The following is an 18,662-nucleotide window of genomic DNA, read 5'->3' on the forward strand; positions in this document are numbered from 1 at the left end:
TGGACCGATCTATCTTGGGGTTCAGAACACAGTTTAAGTCACCCCCAGGATTAGCGAATTGAAATCCGGAATGAAGGCTAGTAGCTTGTTAATAAAACCCGTATTGCCCCAGTTTGGCGCATAAACAGTAACTAGGACCACCAGTGTGCCCACAAAGATCCACAAACAACAACATGTATACCACTGGGGTCTGCCAAAGTCTTATCAGCAGAAAGCTGAACCCTTTTATTGATTAAAATTGCTGCGCCCCAAGCACTACCATCAAAGCGCGAGTGACAAACCTGCCCCACCCACCCCTTCCGCACCTTGTCTGGTCTCTGAGGTGGAAATGAGTCTCCTGCAAAAACACCACATCAACATTCAAACTTTTAAGGTGAGAAAATGCCCTTGACCTTTTCACTGGGACGTTCGACCCCCTGACATTCCAGGTGACCAAATGAATTGGGGGCCATCCACCCTCCCCCCCCCCCCCCCCCCCCCCCCCTTCAATCCAGAATCAGCCATTTCCACCAAGAGGGATTATCCAACAGATCCATAGAGACTACAGCAACCAGACCCAACCAAGATGGCTGCTGGACCCAACCAAGATGGCCGCCAAACCCACTAGCAAAGCTAAACAAAGAGAAATCTTACGTCAAGGTCAGCAAACTATCTCTGCCCCCATTCTCACCCCTCCCCAAAATATCACACCCAAATATACATACAAAAAACAGTAAGACGAACAAAAACCACTGCAACCTACATCCAATAAACCTAACGCCAAACAGAACAAAATCACTAAGCTCATTATCTAAAACAAAACTAATATAATAAGCTGTAGTCACCCCCACTGCACCACTCCTGTTAGCTAACTCTTTGGCTTTCATTTTTCATTTCATTTCATACCAGGGCAGCTCCCGCCCAGAGTGAAGAAAAATGCTAACAGAAAAAGGACATAAAATATAAAAAGTGCTTAAAACAGTACTCCATCAGAGAGCTCTATATTTTCACAACATTTATAACAAATAGATCAAAATCCCCCATGGAATTCAAAACCCCCATCCAAGTTCAATTTGTCAAGCATTCAACCCACACAAGGACAAAAAAAATGCAAACATGAACAAGGAACACCAACAATTCCTCATATCCATATGCCTATGCCCAACATCCCAAAAACCCTCAATGAATTAGCACTCAACCCATACCTTTTTACAAAAGTCTAGACCTCTGATGTATCAGAAAAAATAGTATTTCTCCTCAAAAATCACTATTAGCCATCCTGGGTATACCATCCCAAAATGGACTCCTCTAGGACAGGGTCATTCACCCGAGGAAGGAGCTGTGCTCTGAAAGCTAGTGATTCGAAACAAACCTGTTGGACTTTAATCTGGTGTTGTAAGACTTCTTACTGTTTTATACAGGGTGGCCTTGTTAAACACTGTCCGCTTCTTTGCCAGTTCCGCTCCCCACATCCTGATAAAGCCTTATGGCGTATCCGTCCCATCTGTAGTCACGATGCTCCTTTGCCCATCTCAGGACCCGCTCTTTTCCTTGGAAGCTGTGAAACATCACAGTTACTGCTCATGGTGATTAATTGGGACAGGTTTCTGTCGGAGTGTCTGGTGGGCTCGATCCAGCTCGGGAGGGGATGTGAGTCTACCCTCCCCCATCAGACGCCCAAACTTCTTTGTGAAATACTCTGTGGGAGTCGGGGCTTCTATCCCCTCTGGCAACCCCACAATTCGGATATTTTGCCTCCTTGAACGATTCTCCAAATCCACTTTGGTCTTCAGCGCTTTATTCACATCAGCCATCAGAGACATCGCAACTTTCAAAGAGGCAATCTGATCGCTATGCCTCGAAAGGCACTCCTCCATGCCTTGTGTCATGGCGCCATGCGCTTTACCATCTCATTGGTCTTCTTCAACGCCAACCGAATGGAGCCAGAGCTTCTTCCACCGACTTGCGGAGGATCCCCGATACTCCCCGCCGTTACTTCTCAAATTCCGCTGTCAAGATGCTGGTAAACATCTCGGCCGTTAGTGTAATGGCCAGAGTCAGAGGAGCTGAATCTGCCATTTTCTCCACCAACGGGCCCCGAGAACCCTTTGATTCAGTCGACGAACCTCTGCTTTTGGCCATTTCCCCCTGGTCTTCCTGGACATTTCCTCTATGTAGGCACCTTATTCCAATACATGAGTGGGCTTTTAAACAAAAATACCCCCAGAAACTGGTTGCAAAGGGCTCAAAGAATACTACGCAAGCAGGAGTCTCCTCGTGCACATCTTCCCCCTACATACCGCCGAGAGAGGGGGAACTCCCCCTCTCTGAGCTCTTTCATGCTTCTTCTTACAAGCCAGGTCTAGATATTTGATAAAAAATTGAAATGAGTAATGGATCATAAACTGATTCTTTACTAGCAGCAACATAAGCCGCATCCAATATGCAAATAAATCGGTCTATCGCAACACTTTGCTTCATGTCTCAAAGCTAATTCCATATCCATACCATCACTTTCCCTTTTACTCTGTGAGCTCTCATTTTCTTAGCAACTCTGTTGTTTGGCACTTGGGGCTTTGGGATAACATTTGATATTTCTCCAACATCTCCTGTGCAAGTTTGATCAACTTTCTCTGTCATCTCATCAAGAAATTCAATCAAGTGGGTCAGACATGATTTGCCTTTATTTACTTTTATGAGGTGTGGGGATCAATGGCTGGACCATCATTCATTGCTCATCCCTAATCGCTCTCGACAAGGTGGTGGTGAGCCGCCCTCTTTAGCAGCTGCGATACATGTGGCATATGCGCACCCACAATGCTGTTAAAAAGGAAGTTGCAACATTTTGTCCCAGCAGCAGTGAAGGAACAACAATGATAAGTCAGGACAGTGTGTGGTTTGGAGGTGTTGCTCGTTATGTTTTCCCTTAATTTGCTCTGTTTTAATTACCTTTGCTCAAGAGTCGCCAGGTATCTTTCTGATACCACCACAAGGTTCAAAACCGAATACTGATCAATGACTCGATACACCAGTTAGTAAGTTTGAAATCAATGCACATTTATTTACACACACAGTCAATTATTACTCATGCACAAACTCTACTCACTAAACTACAACTACTACTAAAAGCCTATACTTAGCTTTGGGCGCCCACTCAGTCAGACGAACAATGGCCGTTGTCCGGTTCTGATACTGCTGGCTTCGAACTGGTATAGAATAGTAGCTAGGAGCGTCTATCTCGTAGCGTGCGTTGACCTTAGACTTACTTGGCTAGTGCTTGGCGGGCCTCTCGTCGCTGAGAGCCAAATACCAAGGTGAAGATGAAGAGTTCAAGAGTTCTTAAGAGAGCGCTCTGACCTTGGGGACTCTGTTTTATATCCCAGAGGGTTTTGCGCCTTTCTGGGCGGATCCTGGACTTAGTCCCAATTAATTGGACCTTGTCCCAATCATTTGTATCGATTCTCTCCAATAAAGGGGCCGTTCCTCGATCACTGGGCGGGCTCTAGGTAACCGTTGGCCTGCCTTTGTTTTAGTCTCCACTGGCGCCGGGAAGTCTGCCCTGGTACCAATTGCTTAAATGTTTCTCTTTTGTCCCCGGAGATAGCTCATTACTATGCTAATGGCTTGTAGTATCAGTTCTGTCTGGGACCTGCAAGTTCCAATCCACAGGCAAACCTTGCACCTGCTTGTTTTCCTAGCACTGTCCAATTTTCCCTGTACTCTTTGCGAATATCCATTTTGGAATCGGGACGTGGCCACCCCAGGTGGCTACAGAGGGAAACTGCAGGTATTTCCATGCATCTGCTGTCCTTGTCCTTTCAGGTGGTTGAGGTCAGGGGTTTGGAAGGTGTTGTTGAAGGGGCTTGGCGAGTAGCTGGAGCACTTCTTCTTTATGGTACAGACCGCTGTTACTGTATGACTGTGGTGGAGAAAGTGAATGTGGATAGAGTGCAGATCAAGCAGTCTGCTTTTGTTCTTTTGTTGTCGAGCTTCTTGAGTATTATTGGACCTGCACTCATCCAGGCAAAGAGAGAGATTCTATCAAACTCCTGATTGTGCCTTGTAGATGGTGGGCAGGGTTTGGAGGGTCAAGAGGTGAGTTACTCTCCGCAAGATTCCTAGCCCACTGAGCTGCTCTTATAGTACTGATGTGGCTAGTCCAGTTTAGTTTCTGGTCAATGGTAATTCCTAGAATGGTGATAATGGGGGGATTCAGTGATTGACTTTCCAAGAATGGAAAAAGAACTAGCAATCTGTCACTCCTTTCCATGTCCAGGCCGGGTAATGTTTCTCGTGTTGGGTTATTCCCTGGCTCTTGTGTGTCACGAATGTTACTTATGGACTGCTTCATGATCTGAGGAGTTGCAAATGGTGCTGAACATTGTGTAATCATTCGTGAACATCCCCACTCCTGCCCTCAGGATGAAGATGGTTGGGCCGAGGACACTACCCTGAGGGCCTCCTGCAGTGATATCCTGGGGCTGAGATGATTGACCTGTAATACTTTACCTTGTGCCAGGTATGACTCCAACCAGTGGAGAGTTCCACTCCACCCCCCCCCCCCCCCCCCCCCCCCCCGGATTCCCATTGACTTCAGTTTTGCTACGGCTCCTTGAAGCCACACTTGTTCGAAAGCTACGTTGATGTCAGGGGCAATCACTCTCATCTCCTGAGTTCAGAATGTGTGTCCATGTTTAGATCAAGGCTGTGAGAAGGCGAGGGGCTGAGTAGCACTGGCACAATCCAATCTGTCCATCAGTGAGTAGGTTATTGCTGAGTAAATGCCGCACTGTCGCCGACACATTCCAGCCCTTTGCTGATGACCAAGTGCGTCTCACAGTGACCACTCAATGCCCAGGCTTCTTCACTGAACAACAAAATAGTTTATTATAACACCAGATATGCCCAGTAGAAAGGCAATGCTTATTTACATACAGTATGAAACGTGAAAGTATAATTACTAACATTTCTAACTCTCTCTCACACAAACTAAAGTGTGTCAAATGGTTAAAGGTCAATGGTTCACAGGGAAATGTCTGATAGTCGTGTCCTTGAAATGTTGGGTTATATGGTTGGTCTCTCCGCATTGGTCTGGGAGAAACCCGATGGCTTTTGCTCTACCTTTCAAGCAGACTTCAAGGAAAACTTGCGGCCATTTCATTTCAAAATAAGGAGGAAATGAGAAGCAACTTCATTCACTTTTTGCTTGAGCTGGGTTAGGTGCTTCATGAGCTATTGTCCTCTTTGCCCACATAGTTGGTCCGTCTCATTTCCTCCCCAAAGCAAAACAACCCACCAGCTTCTAATCACAGTTTTCAAGACATTGGCTAGGATTGTCCATTGTGTGGGGGGGGGGGGGGGGGGGGGGGGGGTAACTGGACTATGTTTTCCCGCTGGAGGTGAATTGGAACTGATTTGCACTTCCACCTCGCCTTGCAAATATAATAATAATCTTTATTGTTACAAGTAGGCTTACATTTACACTGCAATGAAGTTACTATGAAAAGCCCCTCCCCCAGAGATGACCTGAATCCCCCACATCCCCGAGACCCCCTGGATAGTATCCCCTTGAACAGCCGGCCCCCCCAGAGACCCTCTAACTAAAAGGACCCCCCCCCTCCCCACAGAGACCCCCTGAATAGAGGGACCATCCCAGAGACCCCTACCAAAAGGGAACCCCACAGGGAACTCCTAACTAAAGGGACCCCCACAGAGACACCGTAACCAAAAGGACACCCACAGGGACCCCCCCCCCGAAGGGGGAGACGTCCCCCTCAGAGGTCCCCTGGTTAGCGGGACTACTCCCAGAGACCCCCTAACTAAAGCGACCCCCGCAGAGACCCCCAACTAACGTAACCTACCCCCCCCCCACCCCCCCCACCCAACCCCCGCTCCCACAGAACCCCCAGGAAAGTGGCCCCCGTCTGAAAGCGAGAGTGCAGTTCCAATGGGGGAATGAAAACAACTACTATGGTGACACTTACCTGGGCAATAAAGCTACTGGTTCAGACAGAGGAAGCACCATTCCTGGAAAGACATCTTCCTCCATAAGGGCATTCATCTTCCTCCATAAGGGTGAATGAAGCAAGGCTGACACCTGTATTAGTGGATGTTGTCAATCACAGGCCCACTAAGGGAAATGAATGAATGGATTGTGGCCGAAGGATCTGAAGGGTTTAAACACAGGTCAATGCTTTTCTCTTTCCAGGAATGGGGCCTTCCACCCAGGTGAGTGTTACAACAGTAGCTTATTTCACTGCCCCTGTCTGGCTTGCTTGCTAGCTTCCAGACAGGGCTCTCTTTTCTGGTGGGAGCGGGTCTGTGAGGAGGGGGGCAGTTCCTTTAGTTCGGGAGTCTCTGGGGGGGGGGGGGGTTACTTTAGTTAAGGGTCCTCAGTGGGGGGGTTCCTTTAATTAGGGAATCTCTGAGGGAGGGGTCCTTTGGCTAAGGAGCTTCTGTGGGGGCTCCCTTTAGTTAGGAGTATCTCTGGGAGGTCGCTTTAGTTAGTGAATCTTGACAGGGTCCCCTAGCTCCCGTAAGGAGTTACCTCTTTGGACCTTGGCAAGGACCAGCATGTCAGGGCCACACTGGTAAATACCAGTAGTGATCTGCACCCACGTGATTCCCGGCTCCGAGGACCAGAGAATTATGAGGCCTGGAGACTCAGGCCTGCCAAGTGCCATTAGCATCCTCCCGCAGTCGCACGGGACTGAACTCTGATCCCACCGCCAGTGGAGGCCGTAGCATAGCCAGCAGTTCACTGCACGAAACCCTGCGTTGCCGGCGTCTCGGGGCGGAGATCCAGCCCATTGTTTTTTTTCATAAACCAGTCATAAACCAGCACGTGGGGCAGCACGGTGGCGCAGCGGGTTAGCCCTGCGGCCTCACGGCGTAGAGGTCACAGGTTTGATCCCGGCTCTGGGTCACTGTCCGTGTGGAGTTTGCGCATTCTCCCCGTGTTTGTGTGGGTTTCGCCCCCACAACCCAAAAATGTGCAAGCTAGGTGGATTGGTAACGCTAAATTGCCCCTTAATTGAAAAAAATGAATTGGGTACTCTAAATTTTAAAAAAAAATTTTAAATATAAAAAAAAAATAAAGCAACACGTGAACTTTTTGTAAACAGTCCACCAGGGTCAAGAGGTTTCCAGTTTCTTTAAAACTGCTTAATTACCTTTTCTTGTAAAATGCCGCCTTATCCAGGAACAGCAGCAACCAGAGACACATTAAGGGACACAGTGCACTGGATTCTCCTCTTCCCCAGCCGTGTGTTTCTCGGTGGGGCACTGTTCGTTTGCGGAAGTTGATCACAGAGAGTGATGACAGACAGCTGCTTTAATGACTGGAAGCCAGTGTCCAATGGCATACCACAGGGATCTGTTTTGGGTCCTCTATTAGTCATCATTTGTATAAATGACTTGGATGACTACGTGGGGGGGGGGTTTGGATCAATATGTTTGCAGATGACACAAAGATAGGCCGGGTGGTGAACAGTGAGGCTGAGAGTCTTGGGTTACAGGATGATATAGACGGGATGGTCAAATGGCAGAAAAGCAGTAGATGGAGTTTAATCCTGAAAAGTATGAGGTGTTAGACTTTGGAAGGAGCAATTTGACACAAAAATATTCAATGAATGGCACCGTACTGGGAAGTCCTGAGGACCAAAGAGACCTTGGCTTGTTTGTAAATAGATCTCTGATGGCAGAAGAGCAGGTTAATAGGGTGGTGAAAAAGGCAGATGGTACACTTGCCTCTATCGATCATGGCATAGATAACAAAAACAAGGAAGTCATGTTGGAGTTGTACAGAACATTGGTGAGGCCACAGCTGGAGTGCTGTGTGCAGTATTTTTCTGTGATTCCGATTCTGTGAAAAGTACAAGAAAATGATTCAAACTGCGACACTATTATTTTACTCCAGCAATATCGTTACAAACACATATAAATTCGGAAAGATGAAACAATTTACAATATCTATCTTATACTCTAATATTCAGAGTAAGTATGAGATACATGTGTCATCAGACACACCATACTCGAAAGTAAATGACAGATGCAATTAAAGCAGATTCCATAGGTTTCTCAACAACCCACTCAGGCAAATTGTCACACTGCCAGCCAACCAGTCCAACTGAAACTTTTCCTTTCTTACGAGGGATACCTATCTCCACATTTGAGATCAGGCCTTGGAATTCTCTCCAACCATCATTCCCGCTCAGGTAGCTTCAACAAGGATCCACCTCCAGAGTTTCAAACTCACCTGCCAAGATTCCTGATGTGTTGGGTATGCTGTGATGTGTTGGGTATGCTGGGTCTGTGAGGACTGCGTTTACCATAGCAGTGAGACAGGCTTCCAACACTTGGAGAAATGCAACTCTATTTTATTGAACTACCAACTGTTAAACATACTTTAACTGTGGGTTGACACTATGCTGAGTTTACTGGAGACCTGAGGCTAACCTGACCAGATTATCTTGCTACCACATGGTGGATGTTTGTGTTGTTGCTACACGGGCTCTGACTGTCTCAGAGGCTGCACCCCAAGAGAGCGGGAAAACTAGTGCCCTCTGGCTTTATAGTGGCCGTGTCCTGTCTAGTGATTGGCTGCTGTGTTCTGTGTTTTAATTGGTCATCCTGTGTGTCAATCAATGTCTGTCTGTGCACCATCATATACTTGTGTGTATATTATGACAATTCCTTCCCCCAGATCTCTGAGTATGCTCAAGCTTCACTTTCCAAGCCCAATTTCAGATTTTTGGCCATGCTCCAAAGATCCCGCAGGAAGGAGTTACCAACCTTTGGCTACCTCCTCGGATCTTCAGGGTTTATCTCTAGCCCGCTTTGCTTCAAGTCTGCTCCTTGCAGCTTTCCCTTTAACGTGGAACCGATTACCCTGCTCCTTTCTTTCAACCTTGCCTCTCCGGTCCGATTTCTGATCCCTGTCTCTGTTCCCGTCTCGTCTGGGACCTCTCCTGGTTTGGGATCTTTTCCGTGTCTCCCTCGTGTCTTTTTCAATGGGACACAGTACAAGGGCGCCCTGATTCAGGTCACCTGACCTGCAGTTTTGTGCTGTTTCACTTCATTACTTCTGCGCAGTAGATGGGACTGGTTCCCAGCTCACAGAACTTGAAAAGACACAAACCAAGCACAAGCAGCCATTTCCCAGCACACACAGAAGGCCTGAGGCACACTGTGAATTGGAGTTCCCCACCTCCGGCTCCCAATTCAAAAATGAAGGTAAGTATTTGTGTTTCGGTACAGGTAGAACTCAATGAGTATGACAACGACAGGCTGTTATTTGACTAGTCTGTGGGGCAGCTCTCCCAATTTTGCCCCCAGACATTAAACAGAACTTTGCAGAGTTGACAGGCTTGGGTGTGGCATCAGCATTTCGGGTGGCGAGGCAGATGCCCGGTGGTCTGTCCATTTACATTCCTTTTCCGCATTTTAGTGGTTTGATATAACTGAGTGGTTTACTAGGCTATCTCAGAGGGGAGTTCAGATTCAACTACATTGCTATGTACCCAGAGTCACGTTTAGGCCACACTATGTAAGGACAACCGATTTCCTCCCCTAAAGGCATTCTTTTTACCGTTTCTTTTTTACGATTTTTTTTCTCTGTTAATTCATGGAATGTGCATCACTGTTTATTGTCAGCATTTATTGTCCGTCCCTAATTGCCCATGAACACAATGCATTTCTGAGGGAATTTTAAGAGTCAAACACACTGGCACATGTTCCTCCTTAAAGGACAGTAGTGAATTGTCTTAATGCCAATCACCAATGGTTTCATGGTCAACATTATTGAAACTAGCTTTCAATTCCAGATTTATTTCTTAATTGAATGTAAATCCCATCAATTACAAACAAATCAATGTTGGCTCTCGAAGATTAATCGATGAAAGCTCATTTTGTTCCTGATAATAGTTTTCGATAGCCTTTCCAACACTGATGTTAGGCTGTTGTTAATCTGGTTTATTCCTCTCACCTTTCTTGAATAGTGCATTAGCAAAACTTTCTGATCTCCAGGACTATTCCTGTATCTGATGAGAATCTTAGATTCTGACCATTGCTTCTGCTATTTCTTTTTTTAAAATAAATTTAGAGTTCCCAATTAATGTTTTCCAATTAAAGGGCAAATTATCATGGCCAATTCACCTAGCCTGTACATCTTTGTGTTGTGGAGGCGAAACCCACACAAACACGGGGAGAATGTGCAAACTCCACACGGACAGTGACCCAGAGCCGGGATCGAACCTGGGTCCTCGGCGCCGTGAGGCAGCAGGGCTAACCCACTGCGCCACCGTGCTGCCCTTGCTTCTGCTATTTCTGCCATTGCTTTTTATACGAATCAAGGATGCATTCCATCTGGATAAGGTGACTTACCAACCTTCAGTAATGATGACCTTTTTAGTACATCGTCTCTCCTGTAGTCTGATCAGTGAGGGAATCAGGGGAGGCTCTAGGTTTTATCAGGTGACCTGAAGGAGTACACCTCCTGGCTTCCCAAAGAAGCATTTGGAGACACTCAGGGATTTAAGCTGCCGTAAGCTTCCTCTGGTCATGTTGATGCTCCTGTTTCCAGCAGGTGGGAGAGGTGTCCATTGTACTTGGTTCAGTCTGCGGCTAATATTACAGTCAGACACTGTGGTGGTATGATTTGCATAGCTGTCTGCCATTGGTGCAGAACACTGGCTTACCATTGGCCCTGATCAGTCATGTGCCTCTCGACCGATTGGGTGAGACCAGTCATGTGACGGCTCTCCGATTGGTCGAGAGGCTGAGTTAACCACGCCTCCATACCGAGGTATAAATAGTCAGAACGCCCGGCGATCGTCCATTTTATTGTAGTCGACCGCAGGGCTAAGTTCTAGCTTATTAAAGCCTAACTTTTGTATAGCAACTCGTCTCTCGTGCAATTGATGGCTCATCAGACACTCTAACTGAATGCAGTAGCAAATTGAGCCAGGACCAATGAGGAATCAGAGAGAGTGAGAAATGTGGGGATACAAATCAGGTTTCATGGGCAAGGAGTATTGAACGGGGTACAAAATACAAAACGGTGTCCAGGCTCCGCCTTTTAGACCAATACCCCAACCTGCCACCACCTCCCCCCCCCCCCCCCCCCCCCCCCCCCCCAGCCCCACCCACTACTGGAATAGTTTCACCCCTGAAAATGTTAAGGACAAATTTACAAACGGGAAAAATCAACCAGCCCAGTTTATTCCGGAGATGGAAACCACTTAATCTCTGTAAACCTCAGTTTGTTCGGTTCATTACTTGAGTCTGGGTCTAGGTCCCAGCCTGGGTACTAAAATATCCTCGTTAAGTAACAGGAACAAGTTGAAAAGCATGTTTATTTGCAAACTGGTAAAGATTTTACTCTGAAATTAACAACTTTTGTATTAAAAAATCCTGATGAAGACAAAAGAACATTCAGTAATGACATGTACCGAAAGGGCCAAATAAAACTTCCACAGGGATGCGGTGTACTTCCCCACAGCATGTGTAACATTTGATAGGCACAAAATGAACAGCTACATTAATCACCTTTCCTGCCAAGCAACATTCATGCTTGTCAGTGGCTCAATTTGGGTGTTTTATACCCCCACTAGTCAGGCTAACTCGAGCCTTTGTTTCCTGTCCCCTCCTAAGTGCCGCTCAATAACATTCAGTTCCACGACTGCTGCACTCCATTCCTCATGAGTCAATGTAGTGAAACTTGGTGGTCTGTTCTAAAGGCAACAAGATCAATGTTGACACTACTCGTGATCCATGCAGGCACCTGGAAATTCAGCAGTGCTGTGCAGCAGTTAAACATCCAACACAATGCGCAGAGAGCATCGGCTCATCAATCCTGAAGACAAAAGTGTGCCATAATGATGTCTGGGAGAACTGTTTTGAAACAGTTGTGTACAATAATTTTGACCCATCTGTGAGTCCAGTCTTTTTCTATTTATTTTTTTTAGTTTTTAGAGTAGCTAATTATGTTTTTTTTCCCCAATTAGGGGGCAATTTAGCATGGCCAATCCACCTAACCTGCACATCTTTGGGTTGTGGGGGTGAAACCCACACAGACATGGGGAGAATGTGCAAACTCCATACGGACTGTGACCCAGGGCCGGGATTCGAACCCGGTCTCTCAGCGCTGCAGTACCAGTGCTAACCATTGCGCCACATGCCGCCCCTGTTAGCCCAGTCTTGACTGTAGAATGATACGGCGCAAAAGGCAGTTATTTCCCCAATTGGAAGAGCTGTGAAATCAATCCAACTCCCCTGATCTTTCCCCTAGTCCTGGATATTTTTTCCCTTGAAGTCTTCATCAAAATCCTTTTTGAAAGTTGCTATTGAATCTGCTTCCTCTAGCCTTTCAGTACGTGCTTCCAAGATCTAAAAGCTCAAAGTCAAAATGTTTCCCGATGTTGGGTGCGATCTACGCGAGGGAGAAATACGGCCGGGAGATCCCGGGGGAGGACTCTCGCAGGCTTCCCAGCAGCCTTTACATCTGGTGGGATATACCCAAATCCCACGAGGCGCCAGAATCAGGGCCCCCAAAAAAACCTACCTTTTCCCTCAGTAGGTTTTAAAACTATGTAGGCAGGCTTACCCGGGGTCTACCAGCTTCCCGGGATCCACCGGCCTCCCGGGATCTACCAGCTTTCCGGGATCTACCGACCTCCCGGGATCTACTGGCCTCCTGTGATCTACCAGTTTCCAGGGATCTATCAGCCTCCCCCAGGGAGCGGCTACCCCCTGCCCCTCTGCAGCCCGCTCCTCTGCTGCATCCTCCGCCTCCTCTCTGAGCCGCCTGTGCTGATGCTGCCACCGGGCTGCATGCAGGGCAGCGGCCCCCCCATGGCGGCCAACATCGCTGGTAGATGACCGAACATGATTATCTGCAGGGGGTGAGGGGAAAACATGTCATTATGGCGCATACACCTGTGCACAACCAGGTACCATGGTCTACATGGTGGTCCATGGTCTACATGGTGGTCCATGGTCTACATGGTGGTCCATGGCCTACATGGTGGTCCATGGTCTACATGGTGGTCCATGGTCTACATGGTGGTCCATGGTCTACATGGTGGTCCATCGCCTACATGGTGGTCCATGGTCTACATGGTGGTCCATGGTCTACATGGTGGTCCATGGTCTACATGGTGGTCCATGGCCTACATGGTGGTCCATGGTCTACATGGTGGTCCATGGCCTACATGGTGGTCCATGGTCTACATGGTGGTCCATGGCCTACATGGTGGTCCATGGTCTACATGGTGGTCCATGGTCTACATGGTTGTCACCGCGCACCCCAGCCACACATGTCCCCTACCTCCACGCCATCCGTGCCCCCGGTTCTGGCACCCATCCCTGCTACCAGGGCCACCGTTTGATGGCACTGCCCTCACTGGGGGCTGTACCCACCCATACAGCCGTTTTCTCAGTGTCTACCCAGGCGCCGGGTGGGTGGCCAACAATATGGCCGCCGTAATGTCGCTTGGTGCCTAGGCACCGCCTCTGTCATGTCGGGGGCTCTCCGGCTGCTCCGTCTGCCCCCCCCCCCCCCCCCAGCCCCTGCAAAATGCATGGCCGGTATCTGATCTGGGAGCCCGCAGTCCCTCCATGCCACCTCCTACCTCCTCTCACAGCCGCCTCAGCCAGAACGCCATTGGGAAATCGGCCCATCCGGGGCGCAGAATCGCTGAGGCACCGGAGAATCGGTTGTCAGAGCAAATAATGAGATGCATACTGTACTTCCGGGCCATGCGGCGCATGCCGCAATTTTGTGGCGTTGGGGTTCCGGAGAATTCTGTATCGGCACAAAATCGCGTCAACCCAGATTTCAGCGTCGGAGCCAATTCTCCGGCTGATCACATTTCACGGTTTTGCCGTCACCGCACGGAGAATTCTGCCCATGGTATAAGAATCTGGCGCATGCATTGAGATACCCAGATGCCTGAAAACCTCCACATCAATAGGGTTTCCCTACCGCTCCTTTGATGGTATGATACGGCTGTGTGAGAAGACCTTCAGAGTACCTGAACCTATCGACTCAGAGGTTTGGATGGGGAAATGGGGATGTAACAATGATGCAGCCATATGGGGTAAACTAGTAAACCTTGAAATGCATTGGATAAAGACTTGGTGGTGGGGGGGGGGGGGAGGGGGGGATATAAGGGTCTAGCACATATATGGTTAATGTGGGACTGTAGTATTGACCAAATAGTGATGTTAGAGATCTACATATAGGGGTTGATCTAGTGTTGAACAAAGCTGTGTGTATAAGCAAGCGTGGAGGCATGTCTAACAAAGACTTTGAATGGTATCCAACAACAAAAAACATTTAAATGCCTGTCAAATATCTTAACATCCTCCTCTTTAAGGAGAACAACAATCACTCCAGTCTCTCCGCAGAACTGAAATCCTTTATCCCTGTTCCATTCCTGGAAATCTTCTGTAAATCACTCTCTCCAAGGCCGACATATCGTTCAAGTGTGTTTTCCAGTATTCCAGCTGAGATCTAACCAGTGTATATTCTCTTTAGTAATAAAACCAAGGAGCCCATGTGCTTTTTTAAAAATGGTCTTCTCGACTTATCCTGACACCTTCCAAGATTTATGAACCGGCAGCCCCAGGTCATTCTACTCCATTTCCCCTTTAAAAATGTATCAGTTCTCCTCTTTTCAATCTTCCTACTAAAATCCATCACCTCATACCTCTACCTGCCATTGGCCTGCCCCATGCATCAATCTCCCTGTCCTCCTGAAGTCTATTGCTATCTTCCTCTTCTAGTTTACTACATTGCTGAGTTTCCTATCATCTGAAAACTTGATTACAACTTGTTCTTATATACTGGGCTGGATTCCCCGCCGGCCGGATGCTCCGTTTGGCCGGCGCCCGAGGGTTTCCCGACAGCGTGGGGCTGCCCTACAATGGGAAACCCCATTGGCCAGCCGGCGAAACAGAGCATCCCGCCGGCAGGGTGAACCAGAAATCTGGCGCAGAGGGACGGAGAATCCAACCCACTGCCTTTGACATAACAAAATCTCCCAAGGTACCCACAGCTCACGGCACATGGTGGGCAGTGGTTAGCCCTGCTGCCACACAGCACCAGGTTCTGTCTGTGTGGAGTTTGCACATTCTCCCCGTGTCTGTGTGCGTTTCCTCCGGGTGCGCCGGTTTCCTTCCACAGTCCAAGGTTGTGCAGGTTAGGTGGATTGGCCATGCTAAATTGCCCCTTAGTGTCCAACGGTTAGGTGGGGTGATGGGGTTGCGGGGATAGGGTTGGGGATTGGGCCTAGGTAGAGTGCACTTTTGGCGATGGTGGCAATAGATTCGGCGTCGCAGATCCATGTGAGGACCCTTCACTTCTTTGGGCTCTGGAATGACTCCTACAGATTGGAGGGTAGCAAATGTAACCTCGCTATTCAAAAAGGGAGGTAGAGAGAAAACAGGGAACTATAGACAAGTGAGCCTGACATCGGTAGTTGGGAAGTTGCTGGAGTCCATTATCAAGGATTTTGTAGCACAGCATTTGGAAAGCAGCAGTGTAATCAGACAAAGTCAGCATGGATTTCCAAAAGGACAATCATGCTTGATAAATCTACTACGATTCTTTGAAATTGTAACTGGTAGAGTTGACCAGGGAGAACCGGTGGATGTGGTTGTCAAAAAGGTCTGTCATAGCAGATTAATATGTAAAGTTAACGCACGTGGGATTACGGGTAGTGTCTTGAGATGGATAGAAAACTGGTTAGCAGACAGGAAGCAAAGAGTTGGAAATAATGGGTCATTTTCTGATTGGCAGGGGTACAGCAGGGATCTGGGCAAGGACTCCAACTGTCCACATTATATATAAATGATTTGGACGAGGGAACTAAATGTATTATCTCCAAATTTGTAGATGATATAAAGTCGGGAGGGAGGGTGAGCTGTGAGGAGGATGCAGATATGCTTCAGTGGGATTTGGACAGGCTGAGTGAGTGGGAATATGCATGGCAGATGCAGTATAATGTGGATAAATGTGAGGTTACCCGCTTCGGTCGCAAAAATAGGAAGGCGGATTATTATTTGAATGAGTGTAAATTGAGAGGTGGATACTCAGCGAGACCTTGGTGTCCTCCTGCATCAGTCGCTGAAAGTAAGCGCGCAGGTACAGCAGGTAGTAAAGAAGGCAAATGGTATGTTGGCTTTCATCGTGAGAGGATTTGAATATAGGAATAGAGATGTTTTACTGCAATTGTATCGGCATTGGTGAGGCCACACTTGGAGTATTGTGTCCAGTTTTGGTGTCCTTCTCTGAGGAAGGATGTTCTTGCAGAGGAAGGAGTGCAGCGCAGGTTTACCAGGCTGATTCCTGGAATGGCTGGACTGTCATATGAGGAGAGACTAAATCGGTTAGGATTATATTCATTGACGTGAGAGGGGATTGTGGTGAATGTGATTCACACCGGATTATAATCTGTATATCCATGTGTCTGTATTGTAAGTGCAGTTGCACTACCTGTCCTCCAGGGGGAGTAGCTCTGGGAATGCTCGAGTTGTACGGGGCTTCTCCCTTGGCTCTGCCCAGGACTCCTCCCCCGGAAGCTGCTGTATAAAAGATCAGTGCCACATGGTCAGCCGGCCAGTTCACCGAAAGTTCAATGGCTAATAGGCTGGCTCTGTTGTGAGTATATTAAAACCGCTATTCTAATCCTACAAGCATGTGTCCGTAGAATTGTTGGTTCCAACAGGGATATCATAGAAACTTATAAAATTCTAACAGGATTAGACAGGGTAGATTCAGAAAGAATGTTCCCGATGGTGGGGGAGTCCAGAACTAGGGGTCATAGTTTGAGGATAAGGGGTAAACCTTTTAGGACTGAGGTGAGGAGAAATTTCTTCACCCAGAGAGTGGTGAATCTGTGGAATTCACTACCACAGAAAGTAGTTGAGGCCAAAACATTGTGTAATTTCAAGAAGGAATTAGATACAGCTCATGGGGCTAAAGTGATATGGGAGGAGGGGGGGTTGCGGAGAGAGAGTCAGGATCAGGGAATTGAAATTGATGATCAACCTTGATCATAATGAATGGCGGAGCAGGCTCGAAGGGCCGAATGGCCTCCTCCTGCTTCTTTTTTCTATGTTTCTTTGTGTCTGTCAACTGTTCCTTCAGACGGTGATACTGTGAGCTATTGTTATGTTTGGATTCTGCCCCTTCCGGTGGCGACCGTGAGGTGAGCGGTCACACAAGATGTGGCTCTTGTCGAAGAACTTTGGTTAAGGCCCTTTAACCCGAACAAACGGGCACCGAAAGGGCAGAAGATCGCCCAAAGCAACTCCCCTCATCATTGGCAGCGTCTGCCGGAATGCTGAGGAACCAGCAACCCAGCCAGAAAAGCAGCAAAAATGAGGCGAGAGAAACCCCAGCCTCGGAGCATGGAAGCCCGCATGACGACAGGGAACATGCGACCGCCGACCCCACGGAATTCCCAGCGCAGACCTAGGTGCTGATGGAAAAAATGATGAGTTTCATCACCTCCGAGTTCAGGAAACACAGGGAGGCAAAGAAGGAGGAGCTCATGGCAGCCATGGGGGTGGCATTGAAGGCTGTGACGGCCCCATGAAGGAGGCAAAATGGAGCGGAAGTTGGAAGAACAAGAGGTCACAACGCAATGGTTGGGGAACCACTGCTGGCGATGTTTGTGAGACTCCACAGATACCAGGATAAGGAGCTGATCTGAGGAAGGCGAAAAGCGTGTAAGTGGGAAGGACATTGCATTCGCTTGTACCAGGACGGTGGAACAGACCTGGTCAAACGCCGCACAGAATTTAACGACACTGTTGCGTAAAAGCAAGGTGCATTTTGGCATGCTCTCCCCTGCCAAACTATGGGTCACCTATCAGGCAAGGAATACTACTTCACTGCCCAGGAGGAGGCCAACAAGTTTGTGCAGAAAAATGACCAGAGGAAACAGCAGAAGACAATAATCGTAGCACCGGCTTTCGAAACTCAAGAGGAATAGGGGCAACCACGTGTAGAGGTGTGGAGGAAGGGTAAAGAGGAGAGAATTAGACAGGATTAAATTGGAGAATTCGATCATTGAGGGGAGCCGTTACACTAGCGAACAGGTTGATGTATGGTGGAACTGTGAAGGAGGAGACCGCGGCGCACCTTCCGGGAGGGAGGGAGGGAGTGCCTAGTTGGAGGGAGAGGAAAAACAGACTTTATGGGGAAACATAGTGAGAGGAAACGGGAGTGGGGGGAGAGGGAGGGTAGAGCAAGAATGCGGTGGGGAAGGGGGTGGACAGGGAGGGGAAGCACATGGGTAGAGGGGGCCAGAGGTGGAAGCAGAGGATGGGCGGGGAGTGGAGGGAGAGTGCTGGTCATAACAGGTCGCATGTGGAGATGGCGAAAAAGTGAAAGTAGAAAGCGGCCATTTTGAAAAGACCGAGAGCAAAGGCCGGCCCGGACAAACAGGGCCAGGCCCACAGGGTGACCCTACAGGAGGGAGACGGGGTGGGAGCAGAACCCTCCCATGAGGATAACTACTTGGAACGTGAGAGGCCTCATCCGGCTGCTTAAAAGATCCAGAATCCTCGTCCTTCTCAAAAGCCTGAGGATGGACACAGCGTTCTTACAGGAGATGAACCTAAGAGAAAGAGACCGACTGTGGGTAAGGAAGGACTGGGTGGGACAAACGTCT

The sequence above is a fragment of the Scyliorhinus canicula genome, chromosome 17 (genome assembly GCF_902713615.1).
Source record: "Scyliorhinus canicula chromosome 17, sScyCan1.1, whole genome shotgun sequence".
NCBI classification, from domain to species: domain Eukaryota; kingdom Metazoa; phylum Chordata; class Chondrichthyes; order Carcharhiniformes; family Scyliorhinidae; genus Scyliorhinus; species Scyliorhinus canicula.